General features: G+C 37.4%; 1 protein-coding gene across 2 annotated transcripts in view; it reads left to right on the top strand.

Annotated features, from left to right (window-relative positions):
• The window catches only part of XRCC4 (X-ray repair cross complementing 4), a 332,298-nt gene that overhangs the window by 280,689 nt on the left and 25,076 nt on the right, over positions 1-26,533 (top strand). The window lies entirely within an intron of this gene.

The following is a 26,533-nucleotide window of genomic DNA, read 5'->3' as shown; positions in this document are numbered from 1 at the left end:
CAAATGCTTATGTTCATAATTTTGAGAATTATAAACTGTATAAATGTTCACTTAAAAAGAGATATCTGCACACCCATGTTCTTTGCAGCATTATTCACAATAGTCAAAAGGGAGAAGCAACACAAATGTTCACTGATGGCTGAACGCATAAATATAATGTGGTGTATACATAGAATCGAATATTATCTAGCCTTAAAAGGGAAGGAAATTGTCCAGTGTTATAACATGGATGAATCTGGGAGACATTATGCTAAGTGAAATGAGCCATTCACAAAATGATTCAGTCATATAAGGTATCTAAAATACTTCAACTCATGGAGGAGAATGGTAGTTACCAGGGGCTGGGGGAGAGCTTTTTTGTTTAAATGGACGCAGTTTCAGTCGTACAAGGTGAAAGAGTGCTGGAGATCTGTTTCAGAACAATGTGAATAAACTTGACACTGTTGAACTGTATCCTTAAGATGGTAAATTTTGTTTTATGTGTTTTTACCACAATAATTTTTAAAAGTATGAGTTTTGTTAAGCTATTCTGTGTATGTTTGCATAGTAAAAATTGTACAAGAGTATGCAATGATGTGGTTGTATGGCTTGCAAAGCTGCAGTTGAGAGAGCTGAGACCTTTCTGGATTCTTTGATATTTTAAGCGTAGAATCTTGTTACAATAATGGGGGTGAAAAAGAAGAAGCTGTTTCCACTTGAGAAATATAAAACAAAACTTCCATTGGAGCTTGCTATGAGTGAATGGCTCCCTTATTTGCCCAAGAAGCAATCACATTCTCCCGAGAAATTCAAGGCTTCACCTTGAATTTTGTGTAGAGTCTGGATCTTCTGGAACTTCCGAGTCTTCTCTTTAGTCTTGGGAAAAAGAAGCAAAAACTAGGTAGCCCTTTCACACATGAAAAGCTGGCTAACGTCATGGAACAGATTTTCTTTCAGTTCCTTTAACTTCAAGGAGTGGTAAAGCAGAGTGGACATTGGGGAAATGAGAAGAGGAAGGGGGAATGGAGGAATTAACTGCTCTAGGCAGAATTGCCTAGTCCAAGTGTATTTGACATTTTATCTTGACCCTGTCTGGGTATCCTGAGTCACAGTGGCAAAAATGTGGGTTATTACATCACAGTTGTTTTACAACCTTTTGTGTTTATTCTTTTGGCACTTCAGGCTGTGGTCCTTTGCTGTACTCTGTTGTGCTGAGAGGGAATCATTAACCATTTTTCTTTTATTTTAAAAGAGTGGCTTAATGAAGTGTCTATAAAAGTGAAAGAAAGTTAAACTAGAAGATCTCCAAGATCATTAAAACCAAAATGCTCAGAAAAGAGTTTCGCCATAAATGTCAAAATATCTCTGTGGTTCTGTAAGGCTTTTAGATTTTCTGAGATATTAAAGCCCATCAATAAGCTAATGAACATTATGATCAGCAAATCAAAGGATTATGCTTCTGTGGGACTTCACTGTGTTGTTTAGCCGTTCTAATATGAATGGCTCCGCACACCACGCTGAGGGCTTTTAACCTCACAAAAATTGGATAGCATTTCAATAATCTTGAGTTTAAAAGAGTTTTTAAAAAAGAGTTTAAAAAGAAGTTATTAAAGGTATCATAGAATGAATACAGCGGTTAATTCCATTTCCACCAAAGAAGTTAACAAATTTTATCTCCAGTCTAATGTTGGAATTGTGATACTAGCCTATTTCTATTCTTATTTTTAGGCCTGAATGTACAGCTTTGATTTGTCATCATTTTTTATGGAATAATTCAGAAATATCACATTTCTGGTTCCTCTTTCCTTTCTGTAATCAATCCATTACCCTATTTAGAATGTATCTCCAGTCCTTTGAAGAGAATGAATGTACTTATTGAAGATAAAAGTTTAACAATTCAGTAATTTTGAGTTTTTTGCACTATAAGTGACCTAAATTTTTATCTAATTATCTAGTCTTTTATGATATTGATTATTAAGATTTAGAATCATGAGGGAGAAAGAAGGGGTGGGAAATGAAAATCAATGAGAGAAAGGAGAGAAATAAAAAGGAAGGAAGAAGAGATGAAGGCAAACAACCAGAGCTGACTTTTAAGATAAGTGTTTCTTCCGATATTGCCAATGGTCCAGACAAATCAATTGAGTTTCCAGCCCCAAACCAATTTGAACGAATGTTCAAATCTAAAGAATAAAAATAAAATACAGATTAAAATAGCCCCACATTGTTTTATTGAATCTGTAAGGATGTTTTCCCTAAATCATAGAAGTAAAATGTTGCTACAGTTTTTCAAAACAATATTATAATTTTTAAATACTATCATGCAAAGGGAAAAAAAAAACAAATTTTCTTATTGCCTCCAGGATAATTTGGGTAGCAAGCCACACAAAATTTTTGAGTGGATTTGTGCTGACTTAGAAAACATTCTCAATATCTGGGTCTTAAAAAATTGTGCTAAGCTTGCAAGTCCGTAGCAGATCAAGAATAAGAACTGTCTTTGGACGTTTGTTGGTTTTTCTTTAGTTTATATGTAGCCAGCTGGTTTCTGACCTCTTTGTGTAAATATCCAGCTTTGCACATAATCAGATTCCATATTACCTTGTTATGACATCATTCTGGACAGACTTTGATCTCTTACCAACTTTTCCAAACCATACACATAGACTTAAATAACAATAAGAAGGTTGCTACTTATCCACCAAATACCACTGCTGGTGGTATTAAAAGAAATGTATATGTTTATATACACATCTGTATTTATACGTTTATTTTTGTATATTTGTAGATGTGTAATATATATGCATAATAATGCATAGACCTAGAGAAGGGTTAGCAATACACTAAAAGGAAATGTATATTCTGTTTGATACTAAACTATTGAATTTTCAAAAATGTGTATCTCTGGTGAAATGTACATTTAAGTTCCCTCTTTCTGCAGTTGTTACCAATTGATATTTTTGTTCAACTGGTATTTTAAAAGCAGATGAATTAAAATGTACAATTTGAGACCTTGATACATATTATTTTTCTCCATGGATAGATGAAAATAAAGGTTAATCTGTATTCTTTGGTGATCGGGAAGCCTGGGTATAAAAGATACAAAGATCTTGTAAATTACCCAGAAATGGCTTCTTTAGTGTCTGATCAAGATAAATGACACAAGGCAGCTGTAAAAAGAATTCCCACTAGCCATTGACCCATAAACAGTGGTGTCATTTTTCATTTTTAGGAAAGTATCAAAATCAATTTAAAATAACACCACATCTTTAGAGTTATAATTAAATGTCCTAAACTCTGCTTCAGAGGATATTATTTTAACTAATGTTATTTTTTAAGTTAACATACATTAAAACATTCTGATTGCTACAGATGGCTGTCAAATATGAATCATTTTTCTATGGGCCCGCTGTATCCCCAACACCTAGAACAGTGCCTGGCACATAGTAAGTGGTCAATAAATATGATTGAATGAGTGGGTGAAATAATGATAAGATAATAATATATTAACTCACAGATATTGGATACTTGAAGTGATGCCATACACACACACACACAAAAGACAAAGGTACAGAACTAACAGATATATTGGTAATGAATATTTATTGAGCACTTTTTATGTGTCAGACATTCTACTAAGTGCCCTGCTTGCATTTTCTTATATAGTGATCAAAATAACCCTACAGAAAATAGTGATTGGACTCTCTCACATGAGCAACTATGGCCTAGAAAATAGTAATAATGTTTTCAAGGTTACACAGCTAGTAAATAGTGGTGCCTAAGTTAAAATTTCTGTCATTCTGGCTTAGAGTATACATATTCATACAACTATGTGCCACTCTCTCAATGTACTATGTTTTCATGCCAACTTTATGGTCTCTAGGATCACCGATGCATTCTAGCTATAAAGGAAAGAAAAACTGTTTTACTGATTGTAGAACAATTAAGGCTTTCATTATATATTGAGTTTTCTACCAATGGATTAGATGTTTTTATCATTGCAGTATGTAGCAATTTAAATATCGGTCAATTATATTATGTCTTTTCTACCCAGTACATAAGAATTTATCTGGTAAACACATTTGTACAAATGGGAAAAGAAGTAGCTATGAGGATTTTAGCTGTAGCATTTTTTCCATAAATAGTAAAAAGGTTTGGTTAAGCAAACTATGAATGTGTAGTGAATGGCTACACAGATATTTTAAAAATTGACAAATGACATTCCAAGATTGAAAAAAACAGCGAAGTGTTCATGAGTACCACAGATTTTAGAATCAGGTAGATCTGGTTCAGTGCCATCAGCTCATGCCCACTCGTGCCCAGATATCTTACCCTAAGCAATTTATTTAACCTTTGTCGGCTTAATTTTCCTCATCTATAAAATGTGGCTATTAATAGTATACACCACAGGAGTTGTGAATGGTATTGGTGAAGGAGATGTAGGGCAAAGGTAGCTTATATACAGATTCACCCTATGTTTTTCTGTCTTGGTGTCACTGTTATTTTAAGTGGATTCACATCAATAGGCAATTACCAATGACAGTGGTAAAGAAATTTGGCCAAATTGCTGGCCAGAGTTACATTTCAGATTCCTTTTTTAAAGGACTGTTTCAGATAGAAATTTTAAATGTCACAAACTGTATCCTTTTACTGACCAGTCTAATTCTTACTTCATATGACATATAGAGTGGATCTCCAATCAGATTCTTTTACTGAATGAGGAAAATGTTTATCAAATTTATTTTTCAGGGCAGAGAGAGATGACTGACAATGCTTTTCCCCTTGAAATGATTAATGTGTTAATTACACATGCCAGTAAGTAAAGAAAGAGAGACAAACATTTCAGGCACAAGATCAGCTCTCTACATCCAATACTTAAACTCCATTCTTAGTGGAGCTTTCTTTCTGTCAACATACAGTGAAAACAGTCATAGTTTGGCCAACGTAATTGTCAACTGGCTTCAGGAAAAGAGAACAAAAAAACACCACTAAATAGGCCAGCTCTCCAAGCCAATCTTTATTATTGGAAGCACAATGAGCTCATTAATTTTATTCAGAGTTTTATCTTTTTCCTCATTCTTTTGTTCATTTTTCTTCACAAAGAAAAACATGGTTTTATCGATTTTATTTTTTAACTTTTATTTTTCTTATCTGAGTATAGTTGACACACAATGTTACATAGTTTCAGGTATACCACATAGTGAATAGGACAAGTTTATACATTATGCTCTGCTAACCACAAGTTTAACTGTCTTCTGTCCCCATTCAGTGCTATTACAGTATCACTGGTGATGGGGGTGCTTGGCTGGCTTCATCGGTAGAGCATGCTACTCTTGATTTCAGTGGTATAAGTTCGAGCCCCAGGTTGGGTGTGGAGATTACTTAAAAGTAAAATCTTTAAAAAAACACAGTATCTTTGGCCATACTCCTTATGCTGTGCCATTTGTTCCCATGACTTATTCATTCCATAACTACTCCTCTTCACCTATTTTCCCATTCCCCCCTTTCCCTCCACTCTGGCTACCATCAGTCTGTTCTCTATATTTATAGTTGAGTCTGCCTTTTATTTATTCTTTTTTTTTTATTCTACTTATGAGTGAAATCAAGTGGTATTTGTCTTTAACCCCCTGAGCCACCCAGGCGCCCCAAGTGGTATTTGTCTTTTTCAGTCTATTTCACTTCGCATAATACTCCCCTAATCCGTTCATTTTGTCTCCAATGGCACCATCTCATGACTGCATAACAAGCAGTACATTACTACTGCGTTCTCATCGGTCAAGTTGTTCTTCATAGGGGACGTTTTGCAATTCTCAGAACATGTATATTATGGGGGTGAGCAAAAAAATAAATACATTGTGATCCTGAGATCCAGGGTTCTTACCATCAGGGAAACAGGTGGCAGCTACAGGAGTGAAAGGCAGAAGGAAAACTGCCATGCTGGATTAATATCGGAACCCTCACAATGAACCGCGTTTGCTTAATAGTAGGTGGCTAGATAGAGTGAGCAGAGATATTTAAATACATATTTGCATGCATACAGATAAAGAGATACAGAAATAAATTTGTATAATTTATATTTGTGTGTGTGTGTGTGTGTGCATGTATGTGCGTCTGCTTTGTCAAGGGGAGGGCAGCGGGGCCTTCAGCAGGTTCCAGCAGGTTTAGTGGTGAGAGAACCGACCGGACTACCTACTCTGCTGTGCCAGGTGGATGCTGGGAGCAGTCATGGCTCCAGACAAGCCAACCAGGCTACATGTGTGAGTAACACTTGTGTTCCTAATTTATAACACTAAATGCCGATCATAACCTTTTAGTTAACATACAGCATTTGTACCAGTGTTGTTAGTCTAGCACTGCTTTAGTTAAGCTAAGTAACGTTGGCTGCTGTAAAATATCTCAGTGGCTTAATACAAGTTTATTTTTCGCTCTTGTCACTCTGTAGTGAAGGTTGTGAGGGTCGCTCTGCCCCATACATTCATTCGAGGACCTGATTTGCTTGCTTCTTTATCACAAGATGGTCTGGTGCCATCTAGCAGGTAGGTGAGGAAGGAGAGAATGGAGGATCCCAAGAGAGGTTGTTAGACACCAGGTACATTGCTTCTACCCACATTTCATTGGTCAGAGTGTCAAGAGGCTAGGAAATGTGAGGCAACGCTGGCCCTGGGTAGAAAAGGAATGTCATGTGTATCTCTGGGTGCTGGCCTTCTCTGCCATAAAAGCTCTAACTGGTTTCATCCACTGTATTTATGTGGTAGGGCTTACAGGCTTCAACAAATGTAGGAGATTACCTAAGGCCAAAGGAGAAAGTCTCCTTACAAATTAGTTTGTAGGATTCTACATTACTCACCTGTCTTCTCGCCAACCTTCTTTGCTATACTCTTTTGCTTCATCATAGGATCTGCGGGTAAGCCTGCTCCCTTGCTTTGAATTGGCTTCCTCTTCAAGCTCTGCTGTTAATCCCTCAAAATCCGTCAAGGAAATGTCCCCACCACAGTTCTCCCCAGTCCTAAGTTACTCATGATTATACCTGAGAATGAATTTCTTTGTCTCCCCAACATTGTCTTAGCAGAATGAGTTGCTATTAACTATGAAAATAGTTAATTTTATTTGATTTTATATAAAAAATCATGACTTATTTCTTAAAAGGTATGTTTTGGCACTATAAAATACTGAGACATGAAAATACAAGATAGTCTGAAATCACAATCTTCAAAATTTGTGTTGGGTAATATAGGCATATTCCAAACCCTCAGAAAAATGCTCTAAAGAACCAGGGGGCAGCTGGTGGCTCAGTGGGTTAAGCCTCCGTTTTCAGCTCAGGTCATGATCTCAGGGTCCTGGGATCGAGCCCCGCATCGGGCTCTCTGCTCAATAGGGAGCCTGCTTCCCCCCTCTCTCTCTGCCTGCCTCTCTGCCTACTTGTGATTTCTCTCTCTCTCTCTCTCTCAAATAAATAAATAAAATCTTAAAAAAAAAAAAAAAAAAAAGAGGTTAAGAACCCAGAAGCATGTTAGGAGAACTAAATGGCTTATCCTGAGTGGTTCACTCCAGCAAAGCATTTAGCAGTTTTTACTATGCTTTCTTTGGAAGTAGTCAACCTTGCTTTAGTGATACAAGAAGAATTTGGCTGATTTCTAATGATTATGGTCAGGAGTAAAGGTTAAGAATTCGGGCTCTGAGGCAAATGTCTTGGGTTTTATTAGCTGTATGTCCTTAGGCAAGTCACTTAACCTTTTTGTGCCTCAGGCTCCTCAACTATAAACAGATAATAACAGTAACTTTCCCATATGGTTGATCAAAGAATTAAATGAATTTAATCCTCATAATAATTTCTTGGGGCTGGCCACTATTATTTTATATTGATACATGTAAAAAAAACTTAGAGTAATCTTGGCACATGCTAAGTCATTGATAAACATTAGCCACAATCATTATTATTATTATTCTCACCCTTCCCAATAAAGAAAGAACTTTCATATTTTCAGATAAAAACTCTTATTTTTGTTTTGAGACCATAGTGTTAGATTGTGGTTCATAAAGGAATGCTACAATGAGGATTAGTTGTCAATATATCTAGTAGTCCAAGGTCAGCAGGCTGCGGCCTTATTTTCAACCATCCTTCATCCACCCATCCATCCATCCTTCATCCACCCATCCACCCTTCCATCCACCATTCCATCCACCCTTCCATCCACCATTCCATCCACCCATCCACCCATCCATCCATTCACCCATCCATCCATCCATCCACCCATCCATGCATCCACCCATCCACCCATCTACCCACCCATCCATCTATCCATCATCCACCCATCCATCCATTGTGTGCTTACTGTGTGCCAGTATTATAGCTCTGCCACTTATCAGCTGTGGGCACTGGAGCAACTTTCTTTACTGCTCTAAGCTTGATTTTCTTCATCTGAAAAGTGGACTAATACCTACCTTTGCTGTGGAGAATAAGTTAGAAATTTTGTGAAAGTAATGGCAGAGTGTGTGGCCTATCATAAGTACTCATTGTAATTTCTTACAAAAATTAATACACGAAGGGCTTTATCTTGAGATCTTGGTTCTTTCATACAGTTTTTCCAAACTATAGATCTTGGTTTATTAGTCAGTGATAAAATCAGTTTTTAAAAAGAATCGACATTTTAAAAAACTATTATTTTAAAAAACAGAAGAGCCTGCAATAGAATACTATAAATTGAATAAAGAGATTAAAGTAGGGCAGTACAGATAAGAGTGCATCCCATGTAGTGAAACATTACTTTCACCAATGTAAATACCTATACGTATGTGGGTATTGGTTATGTGTAATACATATTTCTTACTAAGGATTTTAGTAAAAAAAAGTTTGAAAGCCTTTTAATAGTATATAAACAGTGCTATGTTGGCACTTTTAATTGTTCAGAAGTCAGGACTTTGTGTTTGTTATGAAGCTAGTTCAAACATCTGTATAACATCTTTACCAGCATGTGGCAGAAATAGCACATAGTGGATTTTTAAATCAATCCACACCAAGCTTCCTTGGTGGTTTGGTGGAGAGGATTAAAACTATTACCTAAAAATAAACTAGGATTACTGATAGATCACATTTTTCTATGCTACTTCTGCTCACTGTCATTTTGTAAAATAAAGCTGTTTATAATTGAGATAAGTCGTCTGCATGTATGGTGCCTTTGCAACATTCTGCATTCACTCTGCCTCGCTATAGGTAAGGGGGAATCCAAGAGTCTGCTGTTGCTCCTAGTGTATGTACTGACACAGACTAAAGAGAAGAGAGCTGTCACCGATGCCTGGAAAGCAGGTGAATAATTGCCATCTTCTCAAGAGAGTCCTTTGCCCTTAAAAGCCTTCAGTTCCAGCTCATCTGTCTTTAGAGTTTCTTGGGCACATAGGCCTCCTGTCTCTTTTTCCAAATTAAAGGCGCTCAGCAGAGCTGCCACATTGGGCACTAATGAATTCTCTGAGACTAATCTACACAGTAATGAGAACTGGAATCTGTCACTTACTCTCCCAGGAGGTAACAGTTCACACGCCGTTACATCACCTTATTAAAATAACTTATTAGCTGTGTTGCTTGTCTGCTACCATTCATTAAGAAGGTGTGACCAAAGAGACATGTATTTAAACAAATGATGAAATTTAATTTGAATTGTTCTCCGTTTTGGTTTTATGGCTGAATGCACACATGCTGTAAGTACATTTAAGCGTTTTATACAGATCACAAGTACCTTAGGGAAGTGTCAGCACAATTATGACTTTTCACCAATTAGATGAAAAAGAAGTTAAATAAGAATCTGCATCCCATTCAAAACGTGTGAGGATCTTGTACATTCCATTCCCTGCATTTTTGTCTCCTAGGAAATATGTGTGTGTTTCTGCCAGAGGCTTTCATTACAGGCATAATGTGCTATGCCATGAAATAATTGATAAATCACTGAAAGGTAAATTGGGGAGGATAAATTTAGATGGACTAATAGAAAGTTCGGTGCAGTTTTTATTGCAAATCCACCAAAGTACGTAAATGTTTATTTGTTGTTTATTTTTGTCACTATATCAGAGCATGGGCTTTGACCTTATATGGAGGTTACTTAAGTCCCTGCTTTTCTTTTTAGTAGTTGTGTGATCTTAGAGGAAATTATTTTGCTTTGTTATCATCATTTACTTCATCTGTAGAATGAGAGTAAAATGGTATCTATTTTACATGTGAAGTGTTAGGAGGATTAGATATGCTCAAACAGCTTTGGCCCGTGGTAAGTATTCGCTAATACCTATTATTATTATCATAATCACCATCATTATCTAGTCTTCCTCCTTCAAGGAAATAATCAGGAAGAAATATTTTTTGCACTTCTAGATCTTTTTTTCTTTTGATGCAACCATCTGAAAACAGCAACTATGGTGTATAGTTCAGAAAATACTGGAAAGCCCACATCATGCTTTAGGAAGCTGAGCAGCCCCATCGCCTTCTCTGTAGGCCTGTCCTCAAGCACCTTTCTTTGAAGAAGAGCATTTCCTACATGCAGTGTGATGGCGGTACCAGTGATCAGCTGTGTCATTTTGAGCAAGTGTCCTTACCTCTGTAACCTTTGTGTTCTTCATCTTTGGAAAGGGGGTGGGCATACCTCCTTCACTGTGTTGTTGCAAAGATTAAATCAGATGAAATTAACTCTGTAAAGCATCTGTCAACACATCTAGCATGTATTTATACCCTCAGTGTATAAGTACTCCGTGAACTGTAGTTGATAGAATCATTATTACTTAGAATGCCACTGACTGCCATCTGTAAGACACAGCTCTGGATTTTTTTCTAACAGCTCTATGCATGCAGGCTGTATCCCTTCTACCTTCGCCTAGTCTCTCTTTTGTCCTCAAAGCCCACAGTCCCAGGGGGCTGCCTAGAAGTGCACTGGTTATAGAACAGAGCTTTTCAAACTAGACCATATCATACTTAAATAGAATCTGAACTTTGGCCTCATTCACACAACCTTCTAGCATACCATACAAAGTAGCCTATGTTAATGTCCTAGTTGTTTTATTATTAGGTCATTAATTGGATTAAGTATTATTTTAACAATTTTAAAAATACATTTGGAAGCATATTATTGGTGAACAGCATAAACCACTTACAGTCTTTCAAAACTACTGGAATTAAAAGGATATTCCAAAGATAACAATCACTTAAACATACTTATTTTATAATAGGTAGAGATTTTTTTAGATAATTTTGTACTTTCAGAGTCAAGTTAAATTCATGAACAACTGGCAATTAAAATTGCACCCAAATGCTATTTAAAACAAACTGGATTCTTTCTCATATCTTGGGACTCAACATGAGTATGTCCTGAGGAGTTTTATAGCCACATTGTGCATACAGAATGAGGTGGCTGAATTTTAATCCTTTTGCCTGAAATATGTCTTCCCAGATTTGTGTTTTTCACAATTATCAAAAATGCACTATAGTTTAGTTAAAAGTAAATTATTAATAATAATCTTGAAAATACATTTAGAAAGTGTCTCCACTTCTCTTCTTGTCTAGCTTCAAACATTTTCAAAAGACAGCTCACCATCTTGAGGTAGAAGACAAAAGTACTGATAGTAATATGATAACTGCCCCTACTTCTATTTCCACATCCTGCCATGTAATAAATCCATGTACATTAAGTCATTAATCCTCTTAAAGATCCTATAAGCTAGATGCTGTTTTTATCTCCATTTTACACTATAGGAAATTGAGCCCCAGAACTGTCAAGTGACTTGCTATAGGTCAAACAGACAGAAAGTGGAAGAACCAGGACTCAAGCATCAGGTTTTTACCCTAAAAAATCATGTGACTGAAATTGTTACATAGCCACATCTTTTCATATTTATCAACGTATGGCAAACTTATGACATATCAGTGGGTGATGAAGATCCCTCTTTTGGGATATAGTACTGGTGTATAATTCCTAACTAGGAGAAAAAAATACCTTCTTTCCTAAGACTTGGTTTCTCTCAAAATAAGCCAAATTTCTTTCCCTTTGCATGGTTTGGGCTAATTTGCATGATTAGTTTAGATAAAGCAAGCAAGAGAAGGTAATTTCTTCCATTATAAATTTCTGACTCTAAATCGAGTGGTTATTGATTTTTTTTTTTAAAGATTTTATTTATTTGACAGAGAAAGAGAAATATCGCAAGTAGGCAGAGAGGCAGGCAGAGAAGGGGAGAGGAAGCAAGCTCCTTGCGGAGCAGAGAGCCCTACTCGGGGCTCGATCCCAGGACCCTGGGATCATGACCTGAGCCGAAGGCAGAGGCTTTAACCCACTGAGCCACCCAGGCGCCCCTGGTTATTGATTTTTGAAGGTGACATGCATCCAACTATTTTAAAAGACCCTCTATAGGTCTTCTAGGAAAAGCTGGTTACAGGAATATTATGATTGACCCCAAACATGTAGCAGCCATATGGTTTTAGAGATGACCCTAATTCTAGAAGCAGCTTCTGATTTGATTAAGAGAATTACAATAATCTCACCTTTCTTGCCAGTATTGCTTGAGGAACCAGTATTTAAACCAATCAGTATGCATCATTCCTCTGGCTGTCATTTATTTGCTCAGGAATGCATAACCTGAATTGGCCCAATCAGACTCAATGGAGAGACTTAACCGAATGGTTGAGAGGCGCTACTTTCACTCCTACTGCAGAGAGAGACTTGGGATGAAGTTAAGGTTCTGGACAACAGGGAAAGAACCTGGGTATATGATGACCAGCCCTGAAGGCCACCCTACCTTTAATTTCCTCTTGAGGGGGAAAAATACATTTTTATCAGAGTTTAAGCTTGAGTCTGGCTTTCTGTTAATTTGCAGCTCAAGCATGACCAGGAAACACATTTCTACCCCTTAGCACCTGTCCTGTAATCCTGGTTTTGAAGGTGTAATTAATCTGTGTATTTTGAATTACTGATAATTTGATTCAAACATATGAGTGATCCAGATTCATATATACATTTTTTTTAAGATTTTATTTGTTTATTTGACACAGAGAGAGAGCACAAGCAGGGGGAGCAGCAGGCAGAGGGAGAGGAAGAGGGAAAAGCAGGTTCCCCACTGAACAGGGAGCCTGATGCAAGGCTCAATCCCAGGACCCTGGGATCACGAGCCAAAGGCAGACACTTAACCCACTGAACCACCCAGGAGCCTGATATCTACATTTATTAAGCAAATAATGTAATTCATGCCAGCCACAATGTAGAAGTTTTCATAAACATTTTAAGTACCTTCACGTCAGGTTCAGGGAGAAAGATATCATTAACCACATTTTCTAGGTCAATAAGTAAAGGTTCAGAGTGGTTAAGTGAATTTCCTCAAGTCACACTGTTATTTTTGGAAAATTCTTACTTGAGGTCAGGTCTTTTGACTCCAGTTTCCAGTGGTGCTATTACTCTGGCACTTTGATTTAGGTGATTCGGGGCAGAAAGGATGGGGTGCATGAGGGACTCCAGAACGTTGCAGTTGGAGGCAATTTCTCTTCATGGGATTGATTCAGGAAGAGGGAGAAGCAGGCTCACCGCTGGGTAGGGAGACCGATATGGGACTCGATCCCACAACCCTAGAATCATGACCTGAGCCCAAGGCAGATGCTTAACCACTGAGCCACCCAGGTGCCCCCTCTTCTTGATTTTTCAAGAGGCATTATGAATTCTCAGTGTCCTTACTGCCTGCCTGCATGCATAAGGCCAGACTGTAGTCTGAATTAATCCCACACCCAAGAGTACCCTGGCCGCACCTTTCTTGGCTCAGTGGCAAAGCAAGGAAATTGTGCATGATAAAGAACTGAAAAAATTGTTTTATTCCTCTATACATGTGCTTCCTTCCTTCAGTCAGAGATTAGTGGTGGGATTGCTTTTTGTTTCTTTACATCTTCGATCCTTTTCTCTTTACTTAGAAGAGGCCACATGAGAGAAACATACACTGTGAGGGTTTTTTTTTTTTTCTTTTTTAACTGTGCAGTTGGCCATTCCATCAATGTGTACTTTATCACTGGAGAGTATTCCTGCCAAAATAGCAAGTTTGAAAAATAACCAATTACCAGTGAGAGGAAAAACCCCAAAAAGGAATGATTTTTCTTCACAAGAATGAGTCACAATATTTAATGAGAAGAGATCTTATAAAAAAGCACCAGTTCAAGATTCTAAGCCTGTCTTCCATCTATGTTTGGGGAATGGTTAACCGTAATGTGGGGGTGGGGGGGCACAAAGCGAAAATGGAGATCAGAGGCTTTCTTTCCTTTTTTTTTTCAATGAGGAATGTTTGAGGGAAGTATGTGTGGAGCAGGAAGGGGGAGAGCAGTGGATACTGTGAGCCACAGGAGACCTGATAAAACCAAACCTACAATCCAATGGCTTCATAGGTGAGAGAGAGTACAAAAACGAAATTGTCATTTAAAAAAAAAAAATGTTTGGAAGCCTGGGTGGTTTAGTCAGTGTTTGCCTTTGGCTCAGGTCATGATCCCAGGGTCCTGAGGTCGAGTCCCACATCAGGCTTCCTGCTCGGCAAGGAGTCTGCTTCTCCCTCTACCCCTCCCCACTGCTTGTGCTCTCACTCTCTCTCATGCTCTCTCTCTCTCAAGTAAATAAAATCTTTAAAATAAATTGTTTTTTAATGTTTTCCTCTCCACAGAGGAAAATTAAATTTAAGGTTACTTGCTGAATCATTCCCATCAGCTAGGGCTCACTCGTGAGCTTCACTGATAACCATCTCAGTTGGCTTCTCTGTATTTTTCCATCTTTTCCCCAAAAGTTTCCATCTTTCCACTTAGCTTCTTCTGGAATTAACCTGTGCTACTAAGAAATGTGATTAAACTCCTTTTTAAAGCCCCTAGTTTCCATCCTGAACGAGAAAATTAAAAAAACTAAGAGTACCATAGCTACTAGCTCAATTTCCAAGTAATCTGGATGACAGCAATTTAAAGAATAAATTGGGCAAGGTATTTCATCACACGATACTCAAAGTAATGAAGAAATCCCAGAGAAATGGGAACTTTCTTTTTAAGGAGTGTGAATGCCCAGTCATCACAGCTGTGTTTAATGATTATGTCCACTGAAAAGATGAGAGTTGGAAGAGTTATTTTATATGACTTTGTTGGTTTATGAAAATAAATAACTTAAAAATACTCTAAATACTTTAAAAGGAGGCAGTAATAGTTTTAGTATTTAATTATATTCAAAGAGAAAAAAACTTAAGATTCTCAGCTTTTCACCAATAAAATTACAGGTTAACTGATTCTCTATGAAGTTATGATAATGGTAAAAGAGCTTACATAAAATCATCCCCACAAATTTAAACTTTCCTTATTTATATAAATTTAAGTGCTGTGAATTGTGTAAGACTGATGATTCACTGACCTGTACCCCTGAAACACATAATACATTTTATGTGAAATAAATAAATAAATTTAAGTATATGTGTATATGTAGATATATACATATAAATATAAAAACATAGCTCATATTTGGTATAAAATTAAACTTATTCCAAAGAAAATATTCAAATATATAATGCATCATTTGATTTCAGAAAATGAAAAGTGTTAACCTTTACATCTTACGAGCTTTACATTTTGGTGGGTCATAGTTAATCACCAAAGGGTTAATATTCTATGCATAATGTGATTAAAAATAAATAGATCTCTAAGCCACTTAGTCCCCAACTGTGCCAGATGAGGCAAACATTTCACTTCTGTAAAAATAAATTTCTAATTTTGAAGCATTAGTTGAGCCTCCCATCAAGGAATTCTGTGATGTCTGTTCATTTATCTAAGATATTTTTTTCACACTTATGAATATTTATGAGCCACAGGGTTCAATTGAGCATTATACGAAGTGAGAGGTAGTGTCTTCCAGATGCAAAGGGTGCTTTTAATTCTATTGCTTCTCCAGATACTCACTGGCATCTTGTCACGCTTGAATGAGCCATTCAAAATAGAGCTGCCATCTAATTGAAGTACCTGAAGTGCAAAAATGAGAAGAGAATTTAATGAAGCATAAATTGTTCAGTTGGAGATACAGACCCCTTTACTGTAGCACAATTAAATAGAACATAGTGGAGGTTTCTACTAATCAACCTCAACACCTTCTGTTTTGCAGATAGCAAGCTTAACGAGATCAATTAATGTCTTTATTGTGAAGTGTGGTGCGTGGATGGTAAATGTGTTCTGTGTATGTGTGTTGTGCGTGTGTGTGTGTGTGTGTGTGTGTGTGTGTGTGTTTATAATCAAGATTCTTCATGTCTAAGATACTTGTGTTCAGTGCTGGTAGGAGATACTCAGATTAATCAAAATGGTCCCGCTACCCATAGGAAATAATAGTCCTCATCAGGTGTCAACTAGCTTATTTTAACCAAAAATTATAATGCAGTCCTCCAGGTTAGGGTTATGAAAGCCTATTGGGATTTGGAGTGACATATATAGCTTTAGTGGCTCAAGGGGAAAAACTCAGCCCTTTCTGAGGTAGTGCCCTTTTTCCTGGTTGTCAGCTATATTGAATTTCTCAATCTTATGAGTATGCCTGTGGGGTGACTATGGGCATGAAAGTCGTTGGCTTAGTCATAAGGGGAGAGGAAGCAGGGGACACTAAAAGGATTAGCAACAGTGTATACACCATCTCTCCGCTTACAATTCTACAGGAAGCAAGAAGTTCAGCAAATGGAAATGGCAACTGGCTGAAAAACCAACCAAATTCAGAAAATGAGCATGGCAACTAATAGATCTAAAACCCACCAAGAATACACTATTTATTCATGTATTCTTTATTTTAGAAAGTACTTCTTGAGTATGTATGTATGTGAAGCATTTTGGCTGCTAGTCACTGAGTGTATTGTGATGAATAAGTCTGACATGGTTCCTGCCTTTTTGTCACTTATAATCAAGTGGCAAATGATTGGCTGTTTATGGCAAGAGGCTTTATCACCTGACACTTTTCCCTTGTACCATTACAGAGTTCCAGGAGCCAATTTAGCATCATTCATCGCATTTCGTTGTTATGTCCCTTTAGACTCATTTAATCTGGAACAATTCTTCAGGCTTCCTTTCATTTTCTTGACCTTGCCTCTTCAAAAAATATCATTATTTTTGGAATATTCCTTAATTTTGATTGTCTCATGTTTCCTTATGATTAGAATTGGGTAAACTTTTGTGGGGAGATATTTCACAGAAGTGATGTTGTGTCCTTCTCAGGGCATCATGTCAGGAGGGAGACACACTGTACTTTTGGAAAACTAAATATGGCCATAGTTTTGTCTTGTTTTGTTTTGTTTTTTCTCTTCTCACTCTATACTTTTTCCCCATCTTCTTCCATCATTATACTTTAGATATCTATCTTACTACTAGGTATTTAGTCTGAACATTCCCTCTAAACTCCAGACCCATAAATACAATTGCTTATTTGACAATTCACTTAAAAAGCTTAACATACTTAAAGCATTTGTGATTAAATCCATGATCTTCTGCTAAGAACTCATATAGGCCTCACCATCCAATCAAATTCTAAAAGTGATCCTTGATGTTTCCTTCTTCTTTACCTCCCCCAATTCAAATCTGTCATCAAGTTCTATCAGTTTTACCTCTTGAATAGCTCATTTCTTATTCTTTACTCACAGGATTTTGGTATGAAGACTGTTCCTTCCACCAAGTCTATTAGCAAAATCTACTATCTGGTCTTCCTATATTCATGCTGGTGCCTTCCAGATTTTAACCATATTGAAAATAGGGAGATATTTTCAAAATGTTATTCTAGTTAAGTCACTCTCCAGCTTCCTTCCCCCCATCCTTACCCAAATTCTCTCTAATTGCTGCTTGTTTCTTTTAGGATAAAGACTGGAACATTTCAGTCTCTTAAAACTCTACATTTGGTTGTCAAAACTCGGCAAGACTCTCTCCTCATCTCCAACCATCATCTCCCTCAATTTAAGCCTCTTAGCTATACTAGTCTGAAGTCCCTAAAGCAATACTTGGCACGTGGCCTTTGCACATGCTGTTCACTTCACCTGAACCAGACGTCTTCCACTCATTTAGTTAACCCCCATTCATGCTGTAGATCTCAGATTGAAAGAAGCTGTTTCTGACTCCCTTAGTCTAGGTCAGATTTTCCTGTTAATGCTTTTATAAAATATTCCTTAGAAGGAGAGCACTTATCTCCACTTGTAATTTTACATTATTTATTGTGATTATCGGAACAATACCTATCTTCCCAAGCAGTGTATAAACAACACAAGAGCAAGAATTGTATTTGATTTTGCTTGTATTTGATTATCTTAATACCTATAGCACTAACACCTAGCATCTAACAGGTGGTCTATACGTGTTTGTAGAGTGATTGAGTAACTTAAGCTATAAAATTTGCTGTACAATTCAATGGAATAAGCAATGAAATAGACATAAACTGAGACAGTCTACTGGGGCTACACTTCTTCCTTAAGAAAAACAATGTGCCTTTATAACTTCTGGGTCAGCAAACCTGAAATATCTATTGGGCATGCCATCATATAGCAACAAATTATCCTTTTTAATCATGAGTATTGAGTATCTCTTTTTTCTTAGAGTTCCTGAAATATCCTCAAGTTATTATTCATTTGAATTCCTCAGGAAAAGGTTTGTTATCATTAAATAGGTTCATCAACCTGATGTCCAACTTATCAACAAAAATGAACAAGGCAAAGATGATATATATATTTTTTTAATTGATAGAGAAAGAGAGATATCGCAAGTAGGCAGAGAGGCAGGCAGAGAGAGAGGGAGGAAGCAAGCTCCCCGCTGAACAGAGAGCCCAATTCGGGGCTGGATCCCAGGACTCTGGGATCATGACCTGAACCGAAGGCAGAGGCTTAACCCATTGAGCCACCCAGGCGCCCCATAAAGATGATATTTTTATAACCACAATTTTTTCAGATAAGTGAATGGCTCTCTTTTCTCAGTCTCAGTCATGTTCTGTGGTGGTGAATTTTATGTGTCATTTTGGCTGGGCTAACCCATGCCCAAATAGCTGGTAAACTTCTTGAGGTGCGTCTATGAGGGTGTTTCTGGAAGAGATTAGCATTTGAATTACTAGGCTAAACAAAGAAGATCCACCCTCACCAATGTGAAATTCTTTTAGGACCTGAGTAGAACAAAAAGGCAGAGGAAGGGCAAATTCTCTCTCTTCTTGTGCTGGCACACCCATCATCTCCCGTCCTAGGACACTGGAGCTCCTGGTCCTATGGCCTTTGGTCTCTGGGTCTTAACACCAACAGCCCCTCTTCCTGCTGTTCTTCTCAGCCCTTTGGCCTCCATGGGGATTTACATTATCAGCTCTCCTGCTGCTCGGGCCTTCAAACTCAGAGTGAATTACACTACAGCCTTTCCTGGGTTTCTAGCTTACAGATGGCAAATTGTATGACTTATTGACCTCCGGAACAACATTAGCCAATTCCTACGTTTGTATTTCCTATTGGTTTTATTTCTCTGGAGAACTCTGACTAATAATACATGCCAATCTCTGCATTTACAAAACAGCCCAAAGGTATTAACTTCTAGAGATTGTCTCAACACAGCATCCATCAAGCATACATGCTAATTTGATTACAGTTTCATTCAGCTAAACTGTTTCTCTGTGATCTGTGTAGCTCTTCAGTCAAAATGTAGCTAAGGTTATTATGCTACAGTGAAATTTTGTTATCATAAGATTAGGCTAGGGTCAAAACTTGATGAGAAAAGAAAAGAGAAAAGTTGTTACGTGCCATTTGTAAATTTTCAGGACAGTAATTTTATTTGGAGACACCATCTATCCTAATTGCATGTAGAAATTAATCGTATTAACCCACCTCAAGCAACATACACAGTTGTGTTTAAAATCAGTCTTGGTGAATCAGATCGCTTTTGAGATTACAAATTGTGTCTGCTATTTAGAGTAATATTACCACAAATTCTGACTTGTGATTAGTCTGGAGAGTAGGAGTAAGGGACTTTCAATATTTATGTATCTGAGATTACTGTAATTATTATATAATTTGAGTTTTGATAATTAATATGCAATTCTTTTTAATTTCGTTTAAAAAACCATAATTTTTAAAGGACTTGTTTGTGAATCCTCTTTTTAAAACTCAAATTTTATCTTTTGCTTCCACTTATAATTTAATAAGTCAAAAGTTTGTCATTCCTAACAATGAGAACAGTCCAGATAACTTACACATTTTTTAAAAGATTTATTTATTTATTTATTTATTTGACAGAGAGAGAGAGAGAGAGAGAGATCACAAGTAGGCAGAGAGGCAGACAGAGAGAGAGGGAGGAAGCAGGGGCTCAATCCCAGGACCCTGGGATCATGGCCTGAGCCGAAGACAGAGGCTTAACCCACTAAGCCACCCAGGCGCCCCAACTTACATATTTTTGATATTTAAAACTAATCAGAGTGCTGGAGAGGTAAGAAAGCTAAATGAACTAAAATCCAGAAAGTAATTAGCCGTTCCTAGGAAAGAAGAGATCCACGGCTACTTGAATGTCTGATGCACAGTGGGAGAAGTCTGTTATAGAACAGAGTGAAACAAAAACAGCCAAACTTCCAACAACCTTTTAGCAGCTGCATGTGAGCTGGTGGGACAGATTAGGATCTCCAGGAGTCTAGACCCAGAGCAAGTCTTCCTGTGCCTATGCACCACCTCATTCCCACAGGCTTCACTGAGTTATGGGGTAAAACACTGAAGGCTACAGGCAGGGCAGGAGAATGAGGAGAAAGGCCCCCAGGGATCTCCAGGTCTTCCTTGAAAGCATGGTAGCACCTGCTGAAGGCTGCAACAGGGCAAGAGAGTGAAGTCTCTTGAAGACTTTGAAGAACTGCACTGAATGCATCATCCTGGCCCTCCCAAGGCTAAGGCCAGAGATTTCCTGGGATACAGAAGGCTAATAATAGCCCTAGTGAGCAAAGGGGACTCTTTTAGAATCCCCAAAACTGGTTTTCACAAGCTACTCAAAAGAAATACATCCCACGTTCAAAAAGGTGGAACAGCTAGGCTATAGAGTGTAAAGATCTCTATAGAGTTTTGTGACTGCTCAGATCTCAAGTCCCGCTAGAAGGAAGGTCCTAATTCCTCCATCAAATCATTTGAGTCCAATGGCGAACTAAATAACTAAAGCTGTAACAAAGCCAAGACCCAACTAATCTGTAGGGCCGACTGACTCAGTCTTTATACTGGTGGCATGACAGAAATAAGGCATGCCTTTTTCTAGAGGTAAAAATTTCTTCAGTTTCCACTGTTCTTGTATGCACAATACTGGGCACATAATAAAAAAGTTTGGGTTATACTGAGTGGTAAAAAACTTGAGGCCACAGTCAGGAGGAAAAAAAGAATCAGATGGTCAATAGAATCAGATGCAGAGACAGCCAAGTGTAAGATGTATCAGAGAGGGACTTTAATATTGCTATAATAAATACAGTGAAGGACCTACTGGAAAGACAACAATGTTTTATTTAGCTTGGCCTGTTTTTGGTATTCTGTCGTATAAATGATGAGCAATACTTGACTTGCTATTTTTGTTTAATGTTATGGTTCTGTGATTTTTTTTCACATTGTTGCCTATAGTTATAAATTGCTTTTTTTAAAACTGGTGTACAGTGTATCATTGTAAGACTATACTATAATTAATTTATCCATTTAGTTGTCAGTATACATTTAGGTTTCTAAGTTTTTAGTACTATAAACATTGTCATGATGCACATTTTTGTGTAGATCTCCCAGTATACATACTCAAGAATTTCTCTACATACTATACATAGGAGTAGAGTTTTCCTAGACAGTATATTTCCCCCCCACAGTAGTTGTACCAGCAGACAATGAGTCTCCATTTCTTTATATTGTCACCAACACCCAATGTCCTCAAACTTCCTAATTTTTGCCAATTGGTGGATTTTCTCATTGTGATATTAAGCTGCATTTTCCTAATTTCTCATGAGAGTCTTTTCAAATGCTCACAGGCCATCTGTGTTTTCTCTTTTGTAAGAAACTTAATTTTGTCCTAATTAATTCATGGGAATTACCCCTATATTCTACAAGCAGATCATTCTGTCACTTTTCTATATGTTTAATTATAATTTCCTCACTTCTCTGTATATTCTAAACCCCACAATACATTGCTGTTACTTTTGCTCTAAACATTCAATTGTCTTAACATATAAAAACTGAGAAAAAAATGTATTTTATATTCAGCATTCTTGACAGTCCTCATTCCTTTGTGCAGATCCAGATTTTATTTTGATTTCATTTTTCTTCTGTCTGAAGAATTTCCTCTAACATAGTTGATCATTTTAGATCTACTGATAGTGAATTCTCTGAACATTTATTTGTCTGTTAACAGTCTATTTAATTGCTTTTTTGAAATGCTTCTTTACCAGATATAGAATTCTGTGTTGCTGGTTCTTTCTTTCAGGGCTTTATAGGTACAGCTGCACCGTTTACTGGCTTATACGCTGTCTGACGAGAAGTCTGCTTATATTCATACCTCTATCTCTAACAGTCTTTTTTTTTTTTTTTCCCCTTTTAGCACTTTAGAGAAGTGTCGCTGCCTTATGGAATTTGTGGTTTCTGCGGATAAATCTGTGATCGTTTACATTGTTTTTCTGCCATATGTCATTTTCTCTAGATTCCTTTAAGGTTTTCTTCTTCTCACCAATTATCAGCATTTGATTATGAAATGCCTTATTTGGGTTTTCCTTTTTTTTTTTTTTTTTTTTCCTGGGGGGAATTAGATTCTTTGATCTGGGGCAGAGAGTTTTCAACACATTTGAAGAATGTTATCCTTATTGCTTAAAACATTTTTCTGTTCTCTTTTCTCCCGTTCTTCTAGGACTGTAATTCTGGGTCCGTGAGACCTGTTGATACTGTCCCACAGCTCAGTGAGATTCAATTTATTAGTTTTGGTTCTCTCTCTCTCTCTCCTTCATTTAGGATGATTCCTATTGCTGTCACTTCAGATTTTCTTCTGCAGTATCTAATCAGCCATTTTTCCACTCATGATTTTTTTTTAAATTTCAAATACTCTAGATTTCATCTCTATGAAGGCTAGTTGAGCATTTTTACATCTCCTTTGTCTCTTATCCTCATGTTCATATTTCCTTCACTTTGTTGAATGTGAAGGCATATCGAAAATTGTTGTTTTAAATGGCCTAGCACGTGTGTTAATCCCATCATCTCCATTACAAATGTATTTGTGTCCATAATTAATTTTTCTCCTAGTTATTGATCATATTTTCTTGCTTTTCATGACTGGTAACCTTTGATTGGATGATAGATGTTATGAATTTTATATTACTGTCTGCTGGATTTTGTTGTCTTCTTTTAAGGAGTATGTTTCTGGCTTGCAGTTAAGATACTAGAAAATGACTGAGTCCTTTCTAGTCTTGCTTTTAAGCCTTGTTAGGGCATGTCTAGAGCAACAGTTAGTGTACGACTAATTTAGCCCCATGACTAAGGCAATACCCTTCAGAGGATTTTACCCAAGGCCCTGTATACTACAAGATCGTTCTACTCTAACTAATAAAAACTAGAAATATTCCCAGCCTTGTGTGAGCCCTGGTGGTTGTTTAGCTTACAGCTTTGTAGCGGTTCTTTCCCAGGTCTTGATTATTTTCCTTTCGTGGTTGTGTACATTAGTACTCAGCTCAACACTTAAGGGGGCCCCTCTATAGATTAGAGAGTTTGCTTTCTGTCTCTCTCTGTCTGTGTGTGCATTTCCTTCCTTTGGTACTCTGTCCCATGAATTCTAACTTCCTTGGCTTTCCTAAACTCTGATGTCTCTGTCTGCCCAGCAGAGTGAAACCTGCGCGCTTTATACGTTCCACATTGTTCCATGTTGTGGCTTATAAACTACCTCCGGGCAATAAGCTCCCCACTTTGTTGCCCTTCTTTGAGATAATGGTCCTGCGACTTTTCTTGTCCAAGGTCTAAAAATTATTCTTTCATAACTTTTGTTAGGTTTTCTAGTTGTTTAAGAGAAAGGGATTTATCTGGTTTCTGTGACTCCATTATGGGGGAAGCAGAAGTCTATTATTATTGTTTTCCGACGACTGAAACTCCTACATAAAAATTGTAGTGAGTGGGCAGATACTACGCACAGAGAATGACCAGAGTATCCTTCTTCTGCTGTGCTTGGCCAGAACCAGAAGCTTGCTCCTGATCAGCCACTCAGAGCCAGGCCCCCACTTGTCTAGTATGTTCTGTGCTCAGACTGCCACAAAGGTGCCACCATTCCCATACCACGCAGCTGCCACCTCTTCCCCATTACCTGACATGATGACCACATCCTCCCTGCGGGTGCCCCAAAGCTACAGCCTACCCTGCAGAACCGAAAAGGTAGACGAATTTGCTTCAGGGTATCAGTAAAGCTGCCCCTAATGATGGAAATGCAGGCTGACTGCAATGGGATGTGTGCAACACACTTCGATCGTGTGTGAGTCTATTACTGCTACAACTGTACATGATCTACTGACCATTTGTTTGACGTCCTTGTGATGCATGATCTAAATAAGCAGGTAAAATCCATTTAAAAAATGGATGACTGTGTAATAAATTTATGCAAAACAGGGGTTCCAGAATCTGGTATCACAGTATATGTCTTTGACAAGCACACCCTGGCAGATAGTAGCACTGAGAGTGAAGCCTCCAGCAGCCTTCCTCATAACCAGTGGGAACAACTCCCCATGGTGAATAACACCGTGCACTCACACATGGTGCCTGCACGCTTTCTGGAAGCTTCACCAAAATGTCCACCTCTGCTTTCCTCATACATTTGCTCCATTCCATAGTATTTTGATATTAAAAAATAAAAGGTACTAACTTATCCCTGAAAAAAATGTTAAATTAGTAGCAAAGATTAAAAACTTGTTTATAGTAGTTGGTTGTTGGCAGAGAAGAATTTTATCTGTGCCTCTTGATTTTTAACCCAACACGTTTTGTTTTATTTTGTTTTGTTTTTTCCAATAAACTAAGTAAAATTGTTTCAGGATTTCTCTGACAATAAAACACTTTGAGGTCCAATTCAAGAACTAGGTTTCTTTCTCTGTAGTATTTTAAATATATAAAATTATAAGCTAGTTTTGGATGTTTTAGACTTCTGTTAAATACAAATTATTTTGTATCAAGTACATTTTCTTTGTGTTCCCTGTTAGATTCTCCCAGATTTTATTTCATTATCATGGATGTTTCACTTAACTAAATTCACTCACTCAACGATAATTTGCTTTCTAAGAACTGATTAGATAGGCAAGAAGCCTTTGAGCCTAATAATAGGTCATTCTTGGAAACAGGAAGCAAAACTGTGCCAAAATTAAACAGTCCCAAACACCAAAGGTTCAAGGTCAGTTTGAAACAGAAACCACAAATTTTGATTGGATCTAAACTTGGCAGTATAAGACTCACATGGATTTTTTTCTAGTATTATATAAAGGAGATATATACACAGTCTAACAAAGGGAGACAGGAAAACCAGTTTAAACTAGCAGATCATTCAGGAAAGGATTAAAAACTCAGATCTGGTGTAGTGAACGGATCTGGAGTCCCTGAGTCTCATGGTCTATCACTAACACAACTGGAGTAAGTAAGCAGAAGGATAAATGCTTTTGGAGAAATCATCTACCTTTCCTGAGGTGAATGAATGGCAGATAGCACTATGCCAGGAACACATTTCTCAGAGAGAAAGTCCAAAACGAAGAAGTGAGAGTTAAAAGATAGAGTTTAAACATGAAAAAATTGCTTTCAGAATTCCCATTTTCTTAATTTGTATGATATGGTTAACTGGGGCAACATCCCCTTACCTGGGTATCAGGAGTCCAGGAAAAACAAAAAGATGTTTGTGAAGTGTTTTCAAGTCAGTAAAAAGACAGTGGAAGTATACATTAAAATAATATACTTTTAAAGTACAGCAATGAAAGAAACTATTATGTAGGTGGAAACTGGTTTTTCATTGTCAGGAGAATTTCATGGAATATTGCTGTTGAATTTGCTAGCACTTCACTGAGTTTTTTGAAGGGCCTCGCAGTTTCAAAAGCTCAGACCATAATATTTGTTAAACTTTTTTTTTTTTGTACTGTGAAAGGGAAGGAAGAAAAGTATAAAACATAAACCCAATGACTGATTATAAGACAAAATATCCTAGAGCTATCATATATAGGTCAAGAAATAGAACAAGGTCAACCCCCAAGTCCTCCCCACAAGTCCTCCCTAAGGCCCATGCCATATCGAGTTGTTCATTAAAATAACCCCACAGTGTTTTTTGGGGGTAAAAACACTGTAAATCGTGTCTTCAAAAATCAATATCCCATGTAAATGGCATATTCCAGACACATTTGAACAGTCCTAGTAAATTCAAACCAACAACAAGCCAAGATCTATATTTGGTTTGAGTGAAACACTTCAAGACAGGACTTAGAGATAATGAATATAGTCAGCATCCTCCAGAAAACTCCACTTTGCCCTAGTGGTGCCTTGCTTTGCTATATTTGCACTGTTGAGATCTGAGAGTCATTTACGGGCTTTTCTCTGTGGTCTGAAAAGCTAGTTCCCT

The sequence above is a fragment of the Lontra canadensis genome, unplaced genomic scaffold (assembly GCF_010015895.1).
Source record: "Lontra canadensis isolate GAN:19392208 unplaced genomic scaffold, GSC_riverotter_1.0 scaffold4, whole genome shotgun sequence".
Lineage (NCBI taxonomy): Eukaryota > Metazoa > Chordata > Mammalia > Carnivora > Mustelidae > Lontra > Lontra canadensis.
Note: the sequence above shows the minus strand (reverse complement) of the source record. Positions and strands in the feature narration are given on the sequence as shown.